At 42.1% G+C, this 21,459-nt stretch overlaps 1 protein-coding gene across 1 annotated transcript in view; it reads right to left on the reverse strand.

Annotated features, from left to right (window-relative positions):
- The window catches only part of SLC16A1 (solute carrier family 16 member 1), a 33,350-nt gene extending 19,294 nt beyond the window's left edge, over positions 1-14,056 (reverse strand). Inside the window, exon 1 of the mRNA XM_060027411.1 lies at positions 13,898-14,056. The gene's annotated coding sequence lies outside the window, so the exon portion shown is untranslated. The remainder of the gene's footprint in view (positions 1-13,897) is intronic.
- Between the last annotated feature and the right edge of the window lie 7,403 nt (positions 14,057-21,459).

Genomic DNA, 21,459 nt, shown 5'->3' on the forward strand with positions numbered 1-21,459 from the left:
ATTTTATGACTCTCTAGTATTTGCCTGAAAGCGACAGGAAGATTTTTTTAAAAAGTGATAGGGTATATACGTCAACGCTACTGTCTTAGTCCCAGCTTCCCCTTCCCACCCTGTGTCCTCAAATCCGTTCTCTCTCTGCGTCTTTATTCCTGTCCTGCCACTAGGTTCATCAGTACCGTTTTTTTAGATTCCATACATGTGCGTTAGCATATGGTTTTTTCTCTTTCTGACTTACTTCACTCTGTATAACAGACTCTAAGACCATCCACCTCATTACAAATAAGTCAATTTCGTTCCTTTTTATGGCTGAGTAATATTCCATTGTATATATGTGCCACATCTTTATCCATTCATCTGTCAATGGACACTTCCATGTCCTGCCTATTGTAAATAGTGCTGCAATGAACACTGTGGTACATGTATCTTTTTGAATTACGGTTTTCTCAGGGTATATGCCCAGTAGTGGGGTTACTGGGTCATATGGTGATTCTACTTTTAGTTATTTTTTTAAATTAATTAATTTATTTTTTGCGGTACGCGGGCCTCTCACTGCTGTGGCCTCTCCCGCCGTGGAGCACAGGCTCCAGATGCGCAGGCCCAGCAGCCATTGCCCACGGGGCCCAGCCGCTCCGCGGCACACGGGATCCTCCCGGGCCGGGGCATGAACCCACGTTCCCTGCATCGGCAGGCGGACTCCCAACCACTGTGCCACCAGGGAAGCCCTAGTTTTTTAAGGAAGCTCCATACTGTTCTCCATAGTGGCTGTATCAATTTGCATTCCCACCAACAGTGCAGGAGGGTTCCCTTTTCTCCACACCCTCTCCAGCATTTATTGTTTCTAGATTTTTTGATGATGGCCATTCTGACCAGTGTGAGATGATACCTCATTGTAGTTTTGATTTGCATTTCTCTAATGATTAGTGATGTTGAGCATCTTTTCATGTGTTTGTTGGCAATCTGTATGTCTACTTTGGAGAAATGTCTGTTTAGGTCTTCCGCCAATTTTTGGATTGGGTTGTTTGGTTTTTTGATATTGGGCTGCATGAGCTGCTTGTATATTTTGGAGATTAATCCTTTGTCAGTTGCTTTGTTTGCAAATATTTTCTCACATTCTGAGGGTTGTCTTTTGGTCTTGTTTATGGTTTCCTTTGCTGTGCAAAAGCTTTTAAGTTTCATTAGTTCCCATTTGTTTATTTTATTTCCATTACTCTAGGAGGTGGGTCAAAAAGGATCTTGTGGTGATTTATGTCATAGTGTTGTGCCTATGTTTTCCTCTAAGAGTATTATAGTGTCTGGCCTTACATTTATGTCTTTAATCCATTTTGAGTTTATTTCTGTGTATGGTGTTAGGGAGTGTTCTAATTTCATTCTTTTACACGTAGCTGTCCAGTTTTCCCAGCACCACTTGTTGAAGAGGCTATCTTTTCTCCATTGTATATTCTTGCCTCCTTTGTCACTACCAAATGTAAAACAGATAGCTAGTGGGAAGCTGCTGCATAGCACAGGGAGATCAGCTTGGTGCTTTGTGACCTAGAGGGCTGGGACAGGGAGGGTGGGAGGGAGGCTCAAGAGGGAGGGGATATGGGGATATATTGTATACATATAGCTAATTCACTTTGTTGTACAGCAGAAACTAACACAACACTGTAAAGCAATTATACTCCAATAAAGGTATTTTTTAAAAAAAGAATTAAAAGAGGTACAGTGCCTGTCAAAAAAAAAAAAGTGATAAAGAACAATGGGAAACAATAAATAACCCTAACTTTTCTTAACAATGATGGTGGTAACAAGAACCACCTTCTAGATTTTCTGATTTCTCTCCTTTTCTCATAAGTATCAGGAATTGTGCAAGTAAACATCTGGAAAACCAAAGTTGAGTTCCCTACCCCACATGCTCTGCCCCTACTCCAGAATAGTTGGAAATAGTATTCATTATGTTCTCTATACTTTTATCCATCAACATTTAAAACAAAGCCACTGTCATTTCCTAAAATGACAATGGCCAGTATGTGAACTTAAAAGAAGCAGAAAGCATCTAAAATCAATTATCTGAAAAGAATTTGTTACTAAGTGTAGACCAGTTTTAGGTTTCAAATTCACATGGAGGAAATTCCCTGGTGGCGCAGTGGTTAGGCATCCACCTGCCAATGCAGGGGACACAGGTTCGAGCCTTGTTCCGGGAATATCCCACATGCCCCAGAGCAACTAAACCCGTGCGCCACAACTACTGAGCCTGCGCTCTAGAGCTCACGTGCCACAACTACTGAGCCCGTGAGCCAAAATTACTGAAGCCCGCGCACCTAGAGCCCATGCTCTGTAACAGAGAAGCCACCCGCAATGAGAAGCCTGCGCACCACAACGAAGAGTAGTCCCCGGTCGCCACAACTAGAGAAAGCCCGAGCACAGCAATGAAGACCCAATGCAGCCAAAAATAAATAAATTTAAAAAAACCTCACATGGACACATTCAAATCCAGAAAGGCTGATTTACTGAAGCTATTGGTGCTGAAGTAGCTAATTTACTGCTCTTTATAACTGGTCTTAGTCCAGCTTCATGGCTTTCAGAACCATTTGCCCCAAGGTAAATCACATGATTCAAGGTCTAGGAAAATTCCTTCTTTTGCCTTCTTTTCCATTTTGAAATTGAATAAAATGAAGAAAACAAATTTAAAAAAAAACCCACAAACAAGCAGAAGGTACTAATGAAAATGAGACAGGAGGGAAGGTGGCAGGGCACAACCTTTTTTTTTTTTTGCTGTAAGATCTAAGTTTCCTGACCAAGGATCAAACCTGGGTACTGGCAGTGAAAGCCCCGAGTCCTAACCACTGGACCACCAGGGAATTCCCAGGGCACAACTTTTAAAAGAATGTCATAGCCATTCACGACAAAAACTGATTAGGCCCAAGATGGCAGAAGATTCAACTTCCAGTGGGCCTGGAGCATCATTATACGCTCACTGTAATACATTAGCACATGCTACATGACACACCCACAGGCACCAGGACAGTTCCGAGGCCGACCATAAAAGGCTAAAAAATGGGCAGTGGCCCAATTCCTGGAAATCCCTGCCCCTTCCCACCCAAATAATTGGAATAATCAATCCTCCCACTGGTTAACCTATGACATTACCCAGTCCATAAAAACTAACAACCCCATAACCCAGGGCTGCTCTCACCTTCTGAGATGGCCCACGCTCTGTGGAATGTGTTGTAGAGTGCGTATCTCCCAGGGCTGCTCTTGCCTTTTGAGATGGACCACATTCTGTCTATGGAATGTGTGTCTCCCAGGGCTTCTCACCTTCTGAGATGGCCCACACTGTCTACGGAGTGTGTATCTCCTTAAATAAATCTGCTTTCCTACTTAGTTCTGGAGCAGAGCCTCTTGCCTGCCTGCTTGTGTCCTTCCAAGCATTCTACATTTAATAAATCTACTTCTTGCCTATCGCTTTGCCTCTCGCTTAATTCCTTCTGCACTGAAACATAAAAATCCTCAGCTTCATCAAGTCCTGGGACCAGGTGCGTGGTTTCAGTTGAGAGACTGTGGATTTGAGTACCCTCCTGAGCCAGAGCTTGTGGGTTCAAGTCCCAGCTGAGAGGTATGATCGGGTTCGAGTCCCAATCTGAGGTGTGCAGTTTCCAAAGGAGAAATATAACTACTCTAACTGGTTAGGCAAACACTCGGCAGTTTTGAAATGCATGATTCTGATCAAATGGCATACAAAGAACTTAAAGAAATGTAAACTTGGAGTAAAAAAAAAAAAGAAACAAAAAGAAACAAAAATCACCTATTGTTGCACATATGGGTTATTATTATTATTTTGCGGTACGCGGGCCTCTCACTGTTGTGGCCTCTCCCGTTGCAGAGCACAGGCTCCGGACGCTCAGGCTCAGCGGCCATGGCTCACGGGCCCAGCCACTCCGCGGCATGTGGGACCTTCCCGGACAGGCGCAGGAACCCGTGTCCCCTGCATCGGCAGGCAGACGCTCAACCACTGCGCCACCAGGGAAGCCCTACATTTTTTTCTTCTATAAAAACTACCACGGTGGGACTTCCTGGGCAGTCCAGTGGTTAAGATCTTGCCTTCCAATGTGGGGGTGTGTGGATTCAATCCCTGGTCAGCGAGCTAAAATCCCACATGCCTCACGGTCAGAAAACAAAACATAAAACGGAAGCAATATTGTAACAAATTCAATAAAGACTTTAAAAATGGTCCACATCAAAAAAAAAAACAAAAAAAAGCTACTGCGGTGAACTAGAAATTTAGGACAGATTTTTAGATATGGAATTTCTGCAAAATTCAAAGGCTTTTGATTCATATTGTAAAAAATAAAAAGAGCCTATTTTTCCTCTTTCATTGTATTTTGTGGCAAAAACACTTTAAGAATCATACCAATATTCAGAACTCTGAGAACAGTGTATGTCAACAATGGTAAGGTTTATTTTAATACAGACAATAACATTACATTTTTTTCTACATTAAAAAGCAACTAATACGGCTTCCCTGGTGGCGCAGTGGTTGAGAGTCCGCCTGCTGATGCAGGGGACACGGGTTCGTGCCCCAGTCCAGGAAGATCCCACATGCCGCAGAGCGGCTGGGCCCGTCAGCCATGGCCGCTGGGCCTGCGCGTCCGGAGGCTGTGCTCCGTAATGGGAGAGGCCACAACAGTGAGAGGCCAGCATACCGCAAAAAAACAAAAAAGCAGCTAATACTCCAATATAACAAGTCTGTGGATTATTTAGGGCTGAGCATTAATTAAAATCCTTGGGTAAAAGGTGGACACCTAGTCAAAGAAGTGATAAATTCATTTTTACTTTTCACTGCAAATCCCTAACTTCCAGGGCACTATCCCACCTCAATGTGCGTATAGGCACTTAGGCTACCCTCAAAGTCACACAACAGAGAAGCTGAAGTACTGTACATCTGTAATAGATTTTAGGAAATAGCAGCATAATTAACTAAAACAAAAACCATGAGATCAAGTTAGTTTAAGTGCTCTTTAACACTGGGGCTTACATATGGGGATAAGGAGGCAAATGAAGATGTCCAAAGATTAGAAAATAACTTCTATGGGGGAATTCCCTGGTGGTCCAGTGGTTAGGACTAGGTGCTTTCACTGTTGTGGCCTGGGTTCAATCCCTGGTCGGGGAACTAAGATCCCACAAGCCGTGCTGTGTGGCCTAAATAGACAAACAAACAAACGAACAAAGTTCTTTGCTCATTAAAAAAAAGTAACTTCTATGGATATTTCAAAGCTTTTTTTTAAAAATTGGAGTATAGTTGCTTTATCAAAGCTTTAAGAGAAGTTAGTAGAACCAATTCTTTATTACATCAGACACAACTAAAATGTATACTTACAAGAGGCACCAATGCTTTAGGATACCTTAGTGTTAAAGATCAATTCAGAAACTAACAAAAGCAAAAACAGTACAATTTTCTTCCAAATCCACATACTGATGGGACACAAGCATTTAGTAATTTGCAAAAATTAAATTATTTTTTCATTAACTGACAATACCATAATTATAAATTTATCTAATGCTAAGATTCTGTTCCAGCCCCCAATATCACTATTCTTTTTCTGAATATACCTTGCCACATGGAATTAATCCCCTCCATGACATTTTAACTCAAGGCTTCTTGGGTAGGATTCTGAAAACTCTAAGATAATAAGTTGCATATTTGTTTCTTCCTTTGTAAGTAACTATTTCCCTAATTAGCTTAGGTGTGTGCTTTTAGATCATGAATTAAGGACAGAGGCTATTGTTTCAACAACAACAACAACAAGCTAGGGAATTCCCTGACAGTCCATTGGCTAGGAGACCATGCTTTCACTGCAGTGGGCCGGGGTTCGATCCCTGGTCAGGAACTATGATCCCACAAGCTGTGCGGGGAGGCCAGAAAAAAAGTAACAACCAACTAACCCCTCCCCCATGACCAAATGTTAGGATTCAAAGAATCTGACTCTCCCAGTTTTTGAGAAGTGTGGAAAAATATGAAACCAGAAAAAACCCTCCAGTGATGTTAAGCTTTCTGGAACTCTAAGAAACACAGGCAGAAAGGTATTTTGTTTTGTTTTGCTTAAATAAAAGAAAAAAATTATGGAATACAACTTTCGGCACAGAACTTATCTGATTAGTATCACTTTCTGAGTTATTACTACACCAGCAGATTTTGCCTTCTTTAATGCTTCATTTTTGCCTGATTCTAGCAGATTAAAAAACTAGCTATTGTCCATGTTGAGACCAAGTCCTGTTCCCTTTCACATGTTAATTTATTTCTTGCTTGGGAAAGAGTTTCCAAATGTAAAACCATTTCAAATTTATATAAAACATAAGAATGTGAGCAGTAGTGAATGAAGAAAGGGAAGTTGGAGGCTGTGTCCTCCAAAAGCAGGTTTTCCTTGGCAGAATTCCAGGCTATATTTTGGAATACCTGTATATGTTGTTTTCTACAGCAATGCAAATATATATTCAACAAATCAAGAGCTAAGTGGGCCATTTCAATTTATTAATATATGACCTACCATTTCAATTCATTAATATATGACCTATCCTCTTCCAAAATCTAAAGAAGAAATATTATAGGCTGAATTAAAATTACAAATAGATGTGATATCAAAACTGTGTCACTTATGTTACTTTGAATATAAATCAATACTTGAATATAATTGGTGGTATTTCAGTTAGAATCTACTTCACTACCTATTCTGAAGCTTAATGGGGAGATTTACAATTCATTAAAAGGCAAACAACAAAGAAAGCTTTTCCTTTTCTTGCAAAAGGCTAAGTTGAACTCAGAAAAAATTAACACTATACTTAGTTTCACATGAAAAACTTTTAAGTTTTGAAGACTAGAGGCAACACAGTAATATGCTGACATTTCATTTCAAAGCTTAATTCTCCTCCTAAAAGTTTCAAACCATATTTTTAAATATATATTTTTTCATCCCTTTCTAGTAATTTCTTATACACATAATTGTTTAATAAATAACCTTTGAATGAGCCTGAACTTCATTATTATGCTACCTTTGACCCTCATTATCTCAAAGAACTAAGTTGTTTTGTTTTCTTGTTTGTTTTATTAGTAACAGACAAACCACAAAAGAGTAAGTATTAAAACTGAGTACTGTTTGTCTGGCATTAAAGCATTATCCACCATTCTCAAATGTTTACTTGCAAAACTTTTTAAGAATAGAGACTAAAGATATATCAAAAAGAAGTCAGCATTATTACCTCAAAATATACTGTAATTAAACTTAAATAGCCTTTTTAATTGCTGACTATATAAATCTGTGTTCTCGTTAAGATAATAATCAGTTCCTTTATTAGAAATACATAAGTTTCAGGGGCTTCCCTGGTGGCGCAGTGCTTGAGAATCCGCCTGCCAATGCAGGGGACACGGGTTCGAGCCCTGGTCCGGGAAGATCCCACATACCGTGGAGCAAATAAGCCCCTGAGCCACTACTGAGCCTGTGCACTCTAGAGCCTGTAAGCCACAACTACCAAGCTCACACTCCTAGAGCCCTTGCTCTGCAACAAGAGAAGCCACTGCAATGAGAAGCTCCCACTCGGCAATGAGAAGCTCCCACTCGGCAAGGAAGAGTAGCCCCCGCTCGCCCCAACTAGAGAAAAAGCCCGCGCGCAGCAATGAAGATCCAACGCAGCCAATAAATAAATAAATAAACAAATAAATTTATATATCTATATAAAAAATACGTAAGTTTCAAATGAATGTTTTACTTTCCTGGAAACAGGTAATTTGTTAAACCACTCCTCTTCCCTCTACTACATCAAGTAAGTAGTTCTCTAGGTAATACAGTAAATACAAATAACATCATTACACAATCACAATAGATAAAAAGTGTAATAATAATAGTAAGTGTATTTCTAACCTACAGAGTAGGTATTTCAAACCTGAGATTCATCAACATCTTTAGGGGTTCCTCCAGTTGAGCAAAATAAAGGCCTGAATCTAATATAGTGAGCTGCTGAAGACAAGATCTGAAGCAATTTTAAGCACATTTGCTGAAGCACCCAAAAGAGGGCAAGAAAATCCAAGTCACTGACGATATGCTTTATCCTATTTAAGTTATGGCCCTTAAAATAGAACTCCTTTGGAAACAGTAATTTTAAACATATACTTCCTAAATAAAGGGAAAATTATTCTGCCTTAATTTGTGAAAATCATTTTACTCTCCCTTAGCATATACACAAGCATTTTGTTCCCTCTCATTTGTGAGGTCAAAATTTATGATTTAGTACATAAAAGTCAAGGGCCAAAAAAATTACATAACTGTGACATCATGAGTTGTGTGCTGTGTTGCATCACAGGTTCTAGCTAACTTTACTCTCACAGAGGAACAGAAGTACAGGAGTTAGGAGCAGCAGTTCTTAGCTTTTTTGGTGCCACAGATTCCTTTAGCAGTGTGATAAAACCTATGAAGCCTTTATCAGAATGTTTTTAAATGTATACAAAGGTATTATTGTCAAAACATTTAAAATTGGATATAATAATGTGATTTTTTAAAGTACGAAATTAGATAAGATCTAGCAGTGGGTCTAATAACCACAGTAATTTCAAAGTAGTGATGAATTTGAACAATTTCAAGATAGCTGCAGCCGCTGTATCATGACACGAAAATATGTGATTTCCATTGGTGACAAAGTCACAGGTACTGCCAATACTACTATGGTTTGTTGCCTGCATTCATAGTTGAAATAAATTCTAAATTTTACTTAGAGGTTAATGAAAAGATGTAATTTTTTCCCCAACCAAGTTCACAGATATTCCATCTAACATGGAGTATCAATCTGCAGATCCCAGGTTAAAACCTCTGATTGGGGAACAGAAGAGAAAGTTAATAAAGTAAAAACTTAGCTTTCATTCTCAAAAGCTCAATAAGGCAATTTACAAAAGCTCTGTTAAGCTCTATTATTATCCAAGATAGTTTAACACACCAGAACTGTACCATCAGGCCTTCAGTCTTCCGAAGATTTATATAAGAGCAAAATCACAGGGAAGAAATATTTTTCAACAAATCATCAAATATGCAGCTTACAATGCCTGTATATTTTGAGGAATTTCTCCTTTATATGAAGGCTAAATCATTGTAATCAAATCGGATTCAACATTATGAGTAGTTGTGATCAGCAATAGGGGAGTGTGGACAACCAAAGGAGCTGGATCCTACTGTTTCTGCATAAAAGGTCAGTAGCAGTCTTCAATGGCTTAGCCCATGCAGCCAGTCACACTGTCCTGGATGTGAACTCATGTAGCTATTGTGTATACTGTGGCCCCAGGAGAGAAATCACCATTTCTATAAGATCATTATTGCTCTTTTAATCACTTGTCTGCAAGACACTATGGCTCAAACAGGTCACCTACACTAGTCTTCCTGCCATAAATCCATTATAAACTGGATCCTACAACCAAAAACAGAGAGGGAGAAAGAGGTGGGGGGGAAGGAGAAGGGAAAGGGGAAGAGGAGGAAGAGGAGGGAGAAGAGGGAGAGGAGAGAGACGGAGAGGTAAAAGAAAAAAATTAGAGGAAAAAAGCATGGAGAAAAATTTGTCAGGGCAAATAAAAGGATGAGTAACATACAACTTAAAAGGCCACTGCACCAATCTACTAATGACAGCAGCCTAAATTAGGTAGCAGTAATAAGAATGAAAAAGGGGAGTAGAATAGGGTGGGAAGGAGTGGACATGAGACAACAAAGGGGAGAAGGGGCTGGCACTTAATTGCATTTGGTAGAGTGGGGGCCCACTGGAGAACTATCAAAATGACTCAGATTTTAAGTCTGGCTACCTGGAGTAGTCAATCCCTGTCCTCAAGGAATTTAAAATCTGTAATCTGGTTACAGCTAGAGATTTAGATTTGGTTAGGGAGTGATTCTACCAGAAATTCCCCCAAAGCTATGGGAACAGATAAGCTCTTCAAGAAAGAACAAAGACCAAAAGAATCCCTACCAATTTAAGAACAGAAATTCTAAATATCCCAAATACTAAAAGCTATTCGAAACATTAACATCAAGTGCTAAAAAACAACCTAACAAAATATGTACTGGCTTTTTAAAGAGGATGTACCTTGTTACATTGAAATACATTTCTCCACAAAGAAAGTGTTGTGATCATATATGATATTGTATTAAAGCACACAAACTTTTAACTTGTCCTTCCTATTCCAACTACCTCTCTTTTATAGAGGTATTCTAGCTAATCAATTACGAAGGAATGTTAGAATTAAAGGCACAATTAAATTATTGCCATTTGCAAACCACTAATGAAATAACGGAACGAGGCCATCAATATAGCAGAATGAGGGACAACCAAACATCATATGCCTCCTGATGGAAAAATACACACCACCACCTATGAATTATATTTGCCCTCTCCACCACACCATGCCTCCTCTCAGAAATCCAACCGCAATCTATCTACAAATTTACAGAAAATACGAGGGATAGGAGAACATGTTAAACCTATACCAGAGGGACATTCAATAAAATCCAGAATGAGGGAAACTGCAGAAAAAATAACCCGGTTCCATCAACAAATAACTTACAAGGAAAATAAGAGAGAAAAGGGTAACCTGTAGTTTAAAAGACATACCAACCAAATGTAATTTGGATCCCAAACAGACCACTTACTTTGAAACAATTTAGGAAAAATTGAATACTGCCTGGTTATTTGGTGATGTTAACGCTTAAAGGTGGGATAATGGTATTGTGGTTATGGTTTTTTAAGAGTCATATCTTCTAGAGATATACTGAAATATTTACAGATGAAATGCATATCTATGTTTTGCTTCACAATAATCCAGTAGGGGGCAGCAGGGAGTAAGTAGGAGTACAGATGAAACGGTAATGGCTGTTTGAAACTTCAATTGGGTTTGAAACTTTCCATAATAAATTATTTAGAAGGGAAAAAAATCACTATCAATAACAGCAAAAACACAGAAAGGACAAAAATGGATTTGAGTCTTGTTTCCAACCCTTACAAGTTGAACAGCCCTGGGCTAGTCACACAACCTCTTAATGTCCACATTGGTTAAATGGAGAAAAATAATAAACTCATTTGCTCAAGCTAGAAACCTGGGAGATATTTTTAACTTCTCTGGCTTCCCCAGTCTCCCACATCTGGTCTATCACTGAATCCTGTCTGTTCCCCTCTCTCTTCCATCTTCCCACTACTGTCCATCTTGTCCATCACTGTAGTCTCACAAAACTCTAACAGCCTCCCTCCAACCTGTTCTCCACTTTGTATCCAGAGTGATATTCCTAAAATTCAAAATCTGATCATGCTATTCCCAGCCCCATTTAAAACCATTAAACTGCTTCATTTAGCTTCAAGACAGGAGCACTTCCTTAAGTTTTTTTTACCTAGTCCCTTCCCTATTTCCTTAAGATGACTAATAAGGCCTTTCATTATCTGATATTGTCTACTTCCATCTTTCCCCATTCTCTCTGCTCCCTCTTCATGCTTTAGCTTTGCTGAAATTCTATACGTTTTTCTAATGTACCCTGTACTGATTGTAGCTTTAGTACTCATGTCTGTAATGCTCTTTCCACTACCACTCCCTGGCCTAGCTAGCTCCTATTCATCCTTCAATTCTCGGGTTAAATAGCATTTCCTCGGAGAGGCCTACCTTTGCTTCTATACTAAATTGGGAGTTTTCTCACACCTACATAATACAGTATTTGTTCCCAAAGGAACCTGTACTTCCTCGATCATATACTCAATACTTGTTTGTAAAGAGTACTTGTTCTGGTAATTATACATTTGTTTTCCAGTTACACCATAAACTCTGGGAGTGACAGGGCTAGAACTTGTTCATGGCTGAATCCTAGCTCTCTCTGAATCCTAGTGCCTGGCAGCCAATAATAAATCAAGTCGCATCTCCCTTGTCCTCTAACAAAATGAGATTGGCCATGTAGGCATTTACAGGGACCTAAATCCTGCATAGGCATGCATATTATGAAGTGGATGTAAAATATAGTGGGAATGAAGGACATAAGAAGTTGGGAAGTTATTATTCAAAATAACTGTTTTTTGGCATGAGATAATTCATATCTATATTTATAATTTTAGAGAACGCACAGGAGCGCCGAACTCACTAAATGGGAGTCAAAAGACACATCATCTCCACCCAACCATTAAAAAGTTTTCAGAACTAAGATGAGAAGTCACTTACCCTCTCCAACCTTAGCTTCCTAATCTATAAAATAAGGGAAACTGACTAGCTGGTCATTAACATCTTTTCCAGAGTTATGTGCATTAATATTTAAAAGGCTAAAAATATGTAAACTATTGAAACACTGATCAGTTGGTTCATCCTATGGTGGCATGATCCTTTTTCCTTTTTAATCTCTTTAGGTATGCTATAGCCTATTATGTTAAGCTTACAACTAAACCTTTGAACCTATTCAGCTATAAAGATCTCAGGTAATGCTCCCCAGACCATTAACTTGCATTTTTAACAAGGATCACTGCAATCCAATGAAAGAACAGCATCTATCTAATCCCTGAATTACTGAAGTGCAACTTTTGTTTAATACTTACCCAATACTTGTTTTAAGGGCTAGATTTCTTAAATTCTTTATTATATCTATGGCAATTTGAAGGCAAAATTATACCCTATGGTATAAAACTCGGATTTATAGGTATATTTAGTGCCTAACTAAAAAAACTACACTAAAATACATACTCTCTGCATCACCTCACTGGTCTGGTAGCTGACATCAAAACTGATTAATGGCTAATTCCTACTTACACTCTTTCAAACTCTCACACAATTCAGAGTTCACCCTATCACTACATTCCTCTAGTAACTATACCCACATTTGTTTTATCAGGGCACTAAAGTGTACACATTTTATTTCGAAACCAGAATAATTTTTGAAAAAAAAATTTCAAAACTAGTTCTGACAAAGTAGCTTGTCAACATTTTACTGTTATCAGTAGATGCCTAGTTTATAAGCAAACTGGAAACTCGACTAAAGTAGTAACGTTTGTTTTGGGGGGAGTAATGTTTGTTTTTTTGATTAAGATTAATCCCAAACTAGTTTTGGCAACTAACTGCTTGTCGCACCAAGTAAGTCATGACAAATAAATGAAATGTTAAAATGCACGTGGAAAAAGAGGATGCATTTGGAACAAAAAGCGTGCATCAGACCAAGTGTAACGCTATGCTTCAGATTCCTCCCGACAGGGCCGCCTTAAAGCCCCAGAGCGAGGGCGCTGCGGCGGACGTTCTGCAGCTACAGGTTGAATGACAAAGAGTTCCCGTCAGCACCACTCCGGGCGTCTGCCAGTTGCAACGTCCCCTCCTCAAAGTCCTCTCAGACACTGCAGTCACGCCTAGGCTGCGGGGACTGCAGCTCCCTCAGGCCACTACCGCCAAGTCGCCAGGTGGGACAAGGATTGGCCGGCCGAGGAGGTTGGGGCGGGCGTGCCACGAGTCCAAAATAACTCCCGCCCCGGGTACCGGGAGAAAGCCGCCAGCAGTCTGGAGGCACCACGTGAATCGGCCTCACGTCGATCCTTTCCCAGATCAAAAGCATCTCCGGAGCAGCCTACTTAACACTAGAGGAGAAGCGACTTCCCCAAGGTCACCGGCAGCTCGACCCCACTCCTCGACCAGGCCGGTGGCCCGCACCTGACAACGGGGCTGCAGCTCTGCTGGGAAAAGCGCTGTCCCCAGCGCCTCAGGGTCTCCTTCACCAACGCTGCGCTCCGAGGCCACGTGGCTGCTGCGGCCAAGATGCCCCCGCCCGGCCGCCCCCCCTCCCCCGGAGGCCAAGCCTTCCACTCCCCCGAGGCTCCCTCCGACCCAGCCGAGGAAACAAGGGCACCGCGGGGTCCCGGCCAAACGTGCGGCCGCCAGTTACCAACTAACCGTTATGCGCGGCTCGCGGCGCAGAGCGTGAACGTGACGCCGCGGCGCGGCTGGAGTCCCGCAGGGCCCAGGGTCCAGGTAGCGTCTTTCACCGGCTGCCTCGTCTGCTCGCCCGGGAACCCACGCGACCGAGTAGTCACGTCGCAGCTCGCCAGCACTTTGTCGGGCCGGGCCAGCGAGGCTGCTTTATAACTGGCCGGGGCCGGAGCATGCGCACAGGGGGCGGAGTCGGCCCTCCCGGCCACCGCCCCCTCCCCCCTACACTCACACCCGAACCGCAACTCGCGCCTCCACAGCTCTCAGGCGCGCGCCCGCTCACTCTCTCGCGCGCGCTGGCGCCCCCTCCCCGCCACGTGACCGGCGGCCCGACAGGACCCGAAAGCTGCGCCCCGCTATGCAACGCCAACCGCGTTGCCGCACTGCTGTGGGGGACTCGCCCTTTCGGCCAGCCGTCGGAGGACCTCGGGGTGACCTACTCGCATCTGGGACACCAACGTCGATCTCGCCCTCAGTCTCTGCCGGAGAAAAGGGGGAAACCGCTAAGGACGGATGGGGCGTGTCCCCCGGCTCCTGACTCAGGTGTGGGGGGGAGATGGGCGCGCGGAAGAGCGGGGAAGTGACTGGAAGTGGGGGACTGGGCGGGGTTTGAGTGGACGCGGGTGCACCTCCGACCCGGGAAGAGGCCGAGGGCTAGAGGTTAAGAGCGTGGGCTGTGGGCTCGCAGCTTGAGTTCTGTGACCTCGGGGAAGTCACTCAAATCCTCAGGGCCTGTTTCCTGCTCCCTAAAATGGCAACAGTAGTAGAAGCGACCTCAGAAGGGCTTTTGGTGGTTTTGAGAGAATTTATGGAACCTTCTTCCTACAGAGCCTGGTCTGTAGCATTTGGTGAATGGTGGGTATAAAGGCAGAAGTCGGGAGAGAAGAGCACGTCTGACGGTGGCGACACTGGTCCCAAGGGAGGGTCTGTGTGTCGGAAATATGAAGAAATGAGACTGCAGAGAGGCCAACTTTTTATGGACGCTGAGGATTTGGGACAAAATATAATTATAGCCCACAGTTCTGAAGGGCCGATTGTATTCTTAGCAGTTCACCTGAACTATCCTCACAACCCTATGGTGTTGTTGAAGTGATCAAATTAAATAATCCTGGAGTGCTTCTGAGGTCTCCGAGGAATTTCTTTTGAGAAATGCCAAGAATGTACGAATCAAGGCCCCTGCCTTACAAATTTTGGGGGAGGGTGAGTCAGGTAGAAATCCACCAACATTGACAAGTACTTGGAGCCTGCCCTAACCCTGCCCTCCTCTCCTCCCCTCCCCCTCTCCTTACTTAATTCCCTCTACAACCCTGTGAGGTTGGCCTTCAGCTTTTTGTTTGGCAAGTGAGCAACCTAGATTGTGATGGAGTGGGGATTGAAGGATAAAATTCTGAATGCTTCCGTGTGCTTTCTTCCTCTCTCCCACTCTGACTCTGTTTCACACAACAAAAAGCTTTCAGTAACAGTTCAGCACATTAGAAGACAGTATGGAATCTATAGCCAAGTACTGCTTATAAGCAGTAATCGATTTTTACCTTTGATAAATGCAGAGAAAATAATAAATGCAGAGAAGGCAGGCTCTTCAGGTGTTTCGGGTGGTCGGGATTTAGAACGGCAGTGCTTCAGGACTGTTAGGATAGTAGCAGCATTCAGGGTAGGTGGTAGGAGAGTTGAATTAGGGAGACAAACTAGGACTGGTTCAGAGGTGAACTATCAGGACCTGAACAATGGAATGTAGTGGTAAGTAGTAGAATAAGATGATTCCCAGGAAACCTCAAAAGAAGGCTTATAGAGGAGCATAGTGTGGTAGATTAACGATATGGACCCAGGATCAGATCTGAATTCCAACTTTGATACTTGGCACTTAACTAGCTCTTTGTCCCTAGGCAAATCATTTTACCTCTCTGACCCTCCCTCATTCTCTGGTCTGTAAAACAAGAGCACTACCTTCCCCGTAGAGTTGTTATGATAATAAAGTCAGTATTTACTTTAGTGTCTGGCATATAGTAAGCACTAAATAAATGTATAACCATGGGAAACCGTGAAATTGAATCCTAAAGATTAACTCTAAAGTTCCCTCACTTGGTCCTAACAGTGTAGTCACAGGATCATACTTAGTGTTGTATTGTAGTTTTGTATTCCTTTTCTTGAAGCTATCCACCAAAATTATATATACCTCAAGCCCCATAAAATTTGGATCTGCTCCTAGTAGGATCTGTAGTGTTGTGAAAAGAACATAGGCTTTGGAATCAGACTTGTTCCCATAACTTATTATCCCTGTTACTTTAGGCAGTTAATTCACTGACCTATTCTGGCCTCAGTTTTCTTACCAGATAAGTTGAAGGTAATATCTACCAGCCTGAGCTGTTGTGAGTCAAATAAGATAGTATTCGCAAAAGCAGTGAAACTTGGAAAGTGCTCTACAAATGTTTATGAATTAATATTGGTATAATTTGTCCATAAAGTGTATGAGGCAAAGATCAGAAGCATCCCCAAGGTGGGACTTCCCTGGCTGTCCAGTGGTTAAGACTCCACACTTCCAATGCAGGGGACGCAGGTTCGATCCCTGGTTGGGGAGCGAAGGTCCCACATGCTGCGCAGCCAAAAAATAAATAAAGGAAACAAAGTAAAAGATAAAAAAAAACCAACTCCAGGGTTCTTAGCTGAAAAAGTAGAAACGGCGTGGGTGAGCTGGCAAAAATAATGAAATGACACAGGTAAAATTTTTGCTTTTCTGCCAGGTTTTCTTCCTGATTAGTCCATGAGACACTGAAGAGGTAAACTAGTAAGCATAAGATCAGAAATTTAGAGCTGAGAGGAGGTTGAAGATCATCTAGCATAACCCCCTACGTTTTACAGAAAGTGAAATTAAGGTCTGGGGAAGCTAAAAGGCTTTTCTAAGGCCACCCATCTAATAAGTGGCATGATCGGAAGAACCAGATCTCTAGGCTCCAGGTTCTTACAGTTCCAAGCAGTCTTTAAGATAAAAGCATTTCATCATGGGGTCTTTCAAAATCAGAGAAGGTATGGTGCTCCCTAGTGGCTTTTGCCTTCATCACAACATTTTCTAGGTACACTTTTCTATTTTAAAGGTTGATAGGCAGTTTGCAAGCTTGTCAGTAAGTGAACAAAACTTCTGAAGATTTCAAGGTAAGAGTTATAACTTCAGAAATTAGTAATGAGATGAGACATGCAAATGCAAAATTTGAAAGTTCATAACAACTAGTTACTATTCAAGTTGAGAAAGTTACTCAACTGCTTTATCTGGAAAACGAGAATAATAAAATTACTGTGTATTTTCTCTGGAATTCAACTGTGTACTTCATTTACATTCCCCCAGTTACTCCATCATTTCTGTGACGTAGGAAATAACAGGAAAGGATTCTTTTAAAACACAATAATACTTAATAGATTAAGAACATTCCCCCCATTTAACATTTATAGCAATTTAATTGGGAATGTGGAAAATGAAAAGTTCAGAACAGTCCATATGGGGAACAGGTAACAAGAATATTCCTTTTTGACCTATTTATCCTCTAATTCAGTTTGTTTTCAGCGAAACTGCATAAGGCTCTCCTTATGGCAGTCCAGTTCCCATACCCTTATTCCATTCAGTGGTCTGATATGGCTTTTGTCTCCTGCTTCTTGTCTCTGCCAGCACAGGCTAGTTTTGGCCTATGCTGTTTGTAACCTACATCACTGTTTAGGACCTTTGCTAGCAAGCATTCCTTTTAGGCATGGTCCTACATATTTGCTAGCCTGTCTACTTCCTTGACCCCGGCTAACCCTGAGCTTGCCCCTTCCTTCTTTTTTTCCTCTCTCTTGTCTCTTCCTTTCTTCCTTCCTTCTTCCCTCCCTCCCTCCCTCCCTTGCTGTCTTTAGTATTCTAGGCAGGTGGGCTGAGGGTGGGGGAATAACAATAACGATAAATTGATGATGGCTAAGATTTAGGGAATATTTAGTATATGCCAGGCATCGATCTAAGCTTTTTACACATATTAACTCATTGACTCCTCATAAAAATGCTATGGACTAGGTGCTATTTTTTAAAATTATTTTAAAAAATATTTATTTGACTGTGCCAGGTCTTAGTTGTGGCACGTGGGATATTTTAGTTGCGGCATGTGGGATCTTTAGCTGCGGCATGGGGGATCTGGTTCCCTGACCAGGGATCAAACCCGGGCCGCCTGCATTGGGAGTGCAGAGTCTTAGCCACTGGACCACCAGGAAAGTCTCTGGACTAGGTACTAATATAATCCCTATTTTACAGACAGATACAGTTACAGAGGTAACACACAGAGATGTTAAGTAACTGCCCCAAAGTCACATAATCAGCATTGTCTGGAATTAACAGGAAGTAGTCATTATTTAGTTTTCAGTATAAATATGAGTAGAAATTGTCATTTGTAACTGATAATACCATAGGAGACTAATCAATAGACTTTGAAGGCCATCTTAGGAAGACCATGTTCTAGGTTGCTTCTACCCCTGGTAAAGCTAAACAGTCATTATAAAAACTGTTGGCCAGGGCTTTCCCGGTGATGCAGTGTTTAAGAATCCACCTGCCAATGCAGGGGACACGGGTTTGAGCCCTGGTTCGGGAAGATCCCACATGCCACGGAGCAACTAAGCCCATGTGCCACAGCTACTGAGCCTGTGCTCTAGAGCCCGCAAGCCACGACTACTGAGCCCGCATGCGTAGAGCCCGTGCTCCGCAACAAGAGAAGCCACCACAATGAGAAGCCCACGCATCACAACAAAGAGTAGCCCCCGCTCGCCGCAGCTAGAGAAAGCCCGCGCGCGGCAACGAAGACCCAATGCAGCCAAAAATAAATAAATAAAACAAAACTGTTGGCCATGGAAGCTGCCTTTGAAACTAGAGAGTTCAAAAGGAACTACCCCCTGCTTATCTGAATCAGGGTAGTTGTGAACCTCTGGGCAGGTAAGTTGGGGTGGAGATGTTGGGATATCTTTTCAACAGCTAAATTTTAAGATCACCTATATTCCAGGAAGTTCTGGGTGTCCTGGCTCCCACATTGCACGCTGTGAGATCTTTCAGCGTGAGAGCTTGGACCTTATGACCCTTACCCAACAGCAGCAGCAGGCAGTTGGAACTCCTTGAACAGCTGTACCTCAAACCTGGTGTGACTCGGAAGAGGGGTGCATGCAGCGAAGGAAGCCTCTTAGATCATAATGACTAACTTTATGTATCCACTTGCTTGGGGAGTCAGGCCTGGGTGTTCTAACTGGACCTTGATACTGCTGCACTGGTGTACAAGATGAGGCGTTGATAAAGCACAGAAATCAATCTGTGGTGATCTCTGAGAACCCCGAATCCGCCACAGTGCCCTGCACCATACAGCACCTGTGACACCTGTGCCCAGGTGAGGTCCAGGGCTGTCAGCCTCACTTCTGAGCTGTGTATTAATAGAGTGAAGCCTCTCTCCACCAGCTTTCCTTTTGCACAAATCATGAGTTCAGATGTCATGCCTATTGTTTTTTACCCTGACAGCCTTATTTTTTGTGGTCATAGAATAAGGCCATACCCCTCTGGGCAGGGTGTAAAGATTTCCCTAAATAAGGTAAATGTTCTCATCATCGATCATTCAAAGAAGAAGAGAATTCTCACACAGGAATACTTGCAGCATGGAACAGGCAAGATGGCATTTCTGGATTTACTTTCTTAGGGTTCGGACTTAGAGGAGGTAAGAAATGTTGAGGGCTCTCACTGAGTCTGGGGAAATGGCCTCTGCCACAGAGCTGCCTAGTAGGTTTTCCTGGAGACCCAAAAATGAAGGTAAATATTCATGTTTTGTTAGTCTGCTTATTGATGCATCACTCTACTTATCCTTGAACTTCAGTCAAGTTTAATCTATCCATCTAGGCATCCAAGTTCATGTGTTTCAAATGAAGCACTTTCCCGTGTAGCACTAACGGTACAAGTTTGCTCGACATTTCTGCATAATACATTATTGGATAATTCAAAAGAAAATAGAATTCTTTAAATTACTAACACTTTATATTTAATCAGTATAAAGGGGAAAACGACGACAGGAAATTGCGTGGGGGTTAGAAAGTGAGGAACGGGTAGGCAGATGGGGAGTAGGGCGAACAAATATTGCAGCAGGCTAGTCTGTTCCACATTGGTCTCTGCTGAAGGATTTAAGAAGCAGGCAAAAAGGGGAGTGCTCCTTCCTGGCCCCCAAGTCCTCCCCATGGTGTCAGTGGTGATTTATGAAAGATCTTCAAGGAAAAACTTAGTCTCAAATAAAGGTCTTAGTTACAAGATTTGGCAGTCCCCTCCCTATGAGGAGATTCTCCTTCCATTACGACCTTTGGCAGATCAGGATTCAAGTTTGAGACCCTGTGGATTGTCTTACAATTTCACCACAGTTTTCTCCCATTCCAGGCCCATGGTTCCATTTTGGTCACCATGGCCACAGTAACTGAAATGGCCTGCTTCATCATTTGCAATGGACAGCCTCCAGCCCCAGACTCCAAACTGACTGCCTAAAGACAAGTTATTTTCTCCCTAGTGTCTCAAACTCATGGTCTCAGACTGAGGGCTTTAATTTTACCCTGCTTTGGGAGAGCCCTCTTTAAGTCTTCTAGATCTACATAATGCCTCTTACTGTTTATCATTTCTAATCTATTAGCAAAAAAGAAACTGAAATATCTTGTAGCAGAATATCCTTTATTCTATGATACCTACCTCCGAGATACCTGGTCTCTTCAGTGCCCCCAAACCAGAAGCATAGTAACTCTTACCAAGCTCAGAATATACCGTTCTACTGCAGCTGTGGTTTTTTTATTTTTCACCACTCCCTCATTGATTTGTCTCATGTATGCTTGCCATAGCCACATCACCAGGAACCAGAATCTGGAGAAGTTACATGCCGGCAACAACAGGAAGCACAAAGCCATAAACTGCAAACAGGCAACAAACATCAGGGCAACCATCCACGTAGAAGATTAGGTATGCCTTTCATGTTGCTTCAGGCCAAAACAATAATAATGAAATAATGGGTTTTTTGCTCCTGTTTCCAATGAAAAGATAAATTAATCTTGGAGCCTTCCAACTTCGTATGCATCCCCTCTGGTTTGCTAGTCATTGCATTTACCAACCCAGGTGAGACCACATCATGCATGAAACACAGCCCAAATATGCTTCAACCGTAACGTGGGAATATATAATGCAGGCTATGTTGATTACCAAGCCCACTTACAGAATCCAATGGGATGAGTGAGGTATGGACACCAGGACTTACCGGAGGAGTTCCTTGTTGCTGCAACCATGCTTCTTAACAAAGACCTTCCACCAAGAATCTAGGAAAATCCCATCCCATTCCCCCAAACTTATAGGTATGTTAAGGTATTCTTATGCTTAGTCATAAAGTGGGTATTTTTTAGCTTATAATTACTAAAAGGCTGAGGTTTAAACCTAGGTCTCATAGCTTGTGCTCTTAAATGCTGGACGATTTTCATTTATCTAAAACTCTGAGGTCATAGGGAGGGATGGGGATGAGGAA

Source organism: Delphinus delphis, chromosome 1, assembly GCF_949987515.2.
Source record: "Delphinus delphis chromosome 1, mDelDel1.2, whole genome shotgun sequence".
Lineage (NCBI taxonomy): Eukaryota > Metazoa > Chordata > Mammalia > Artiodactyla > Delphinidae > Delphinus > Delphinus delphis.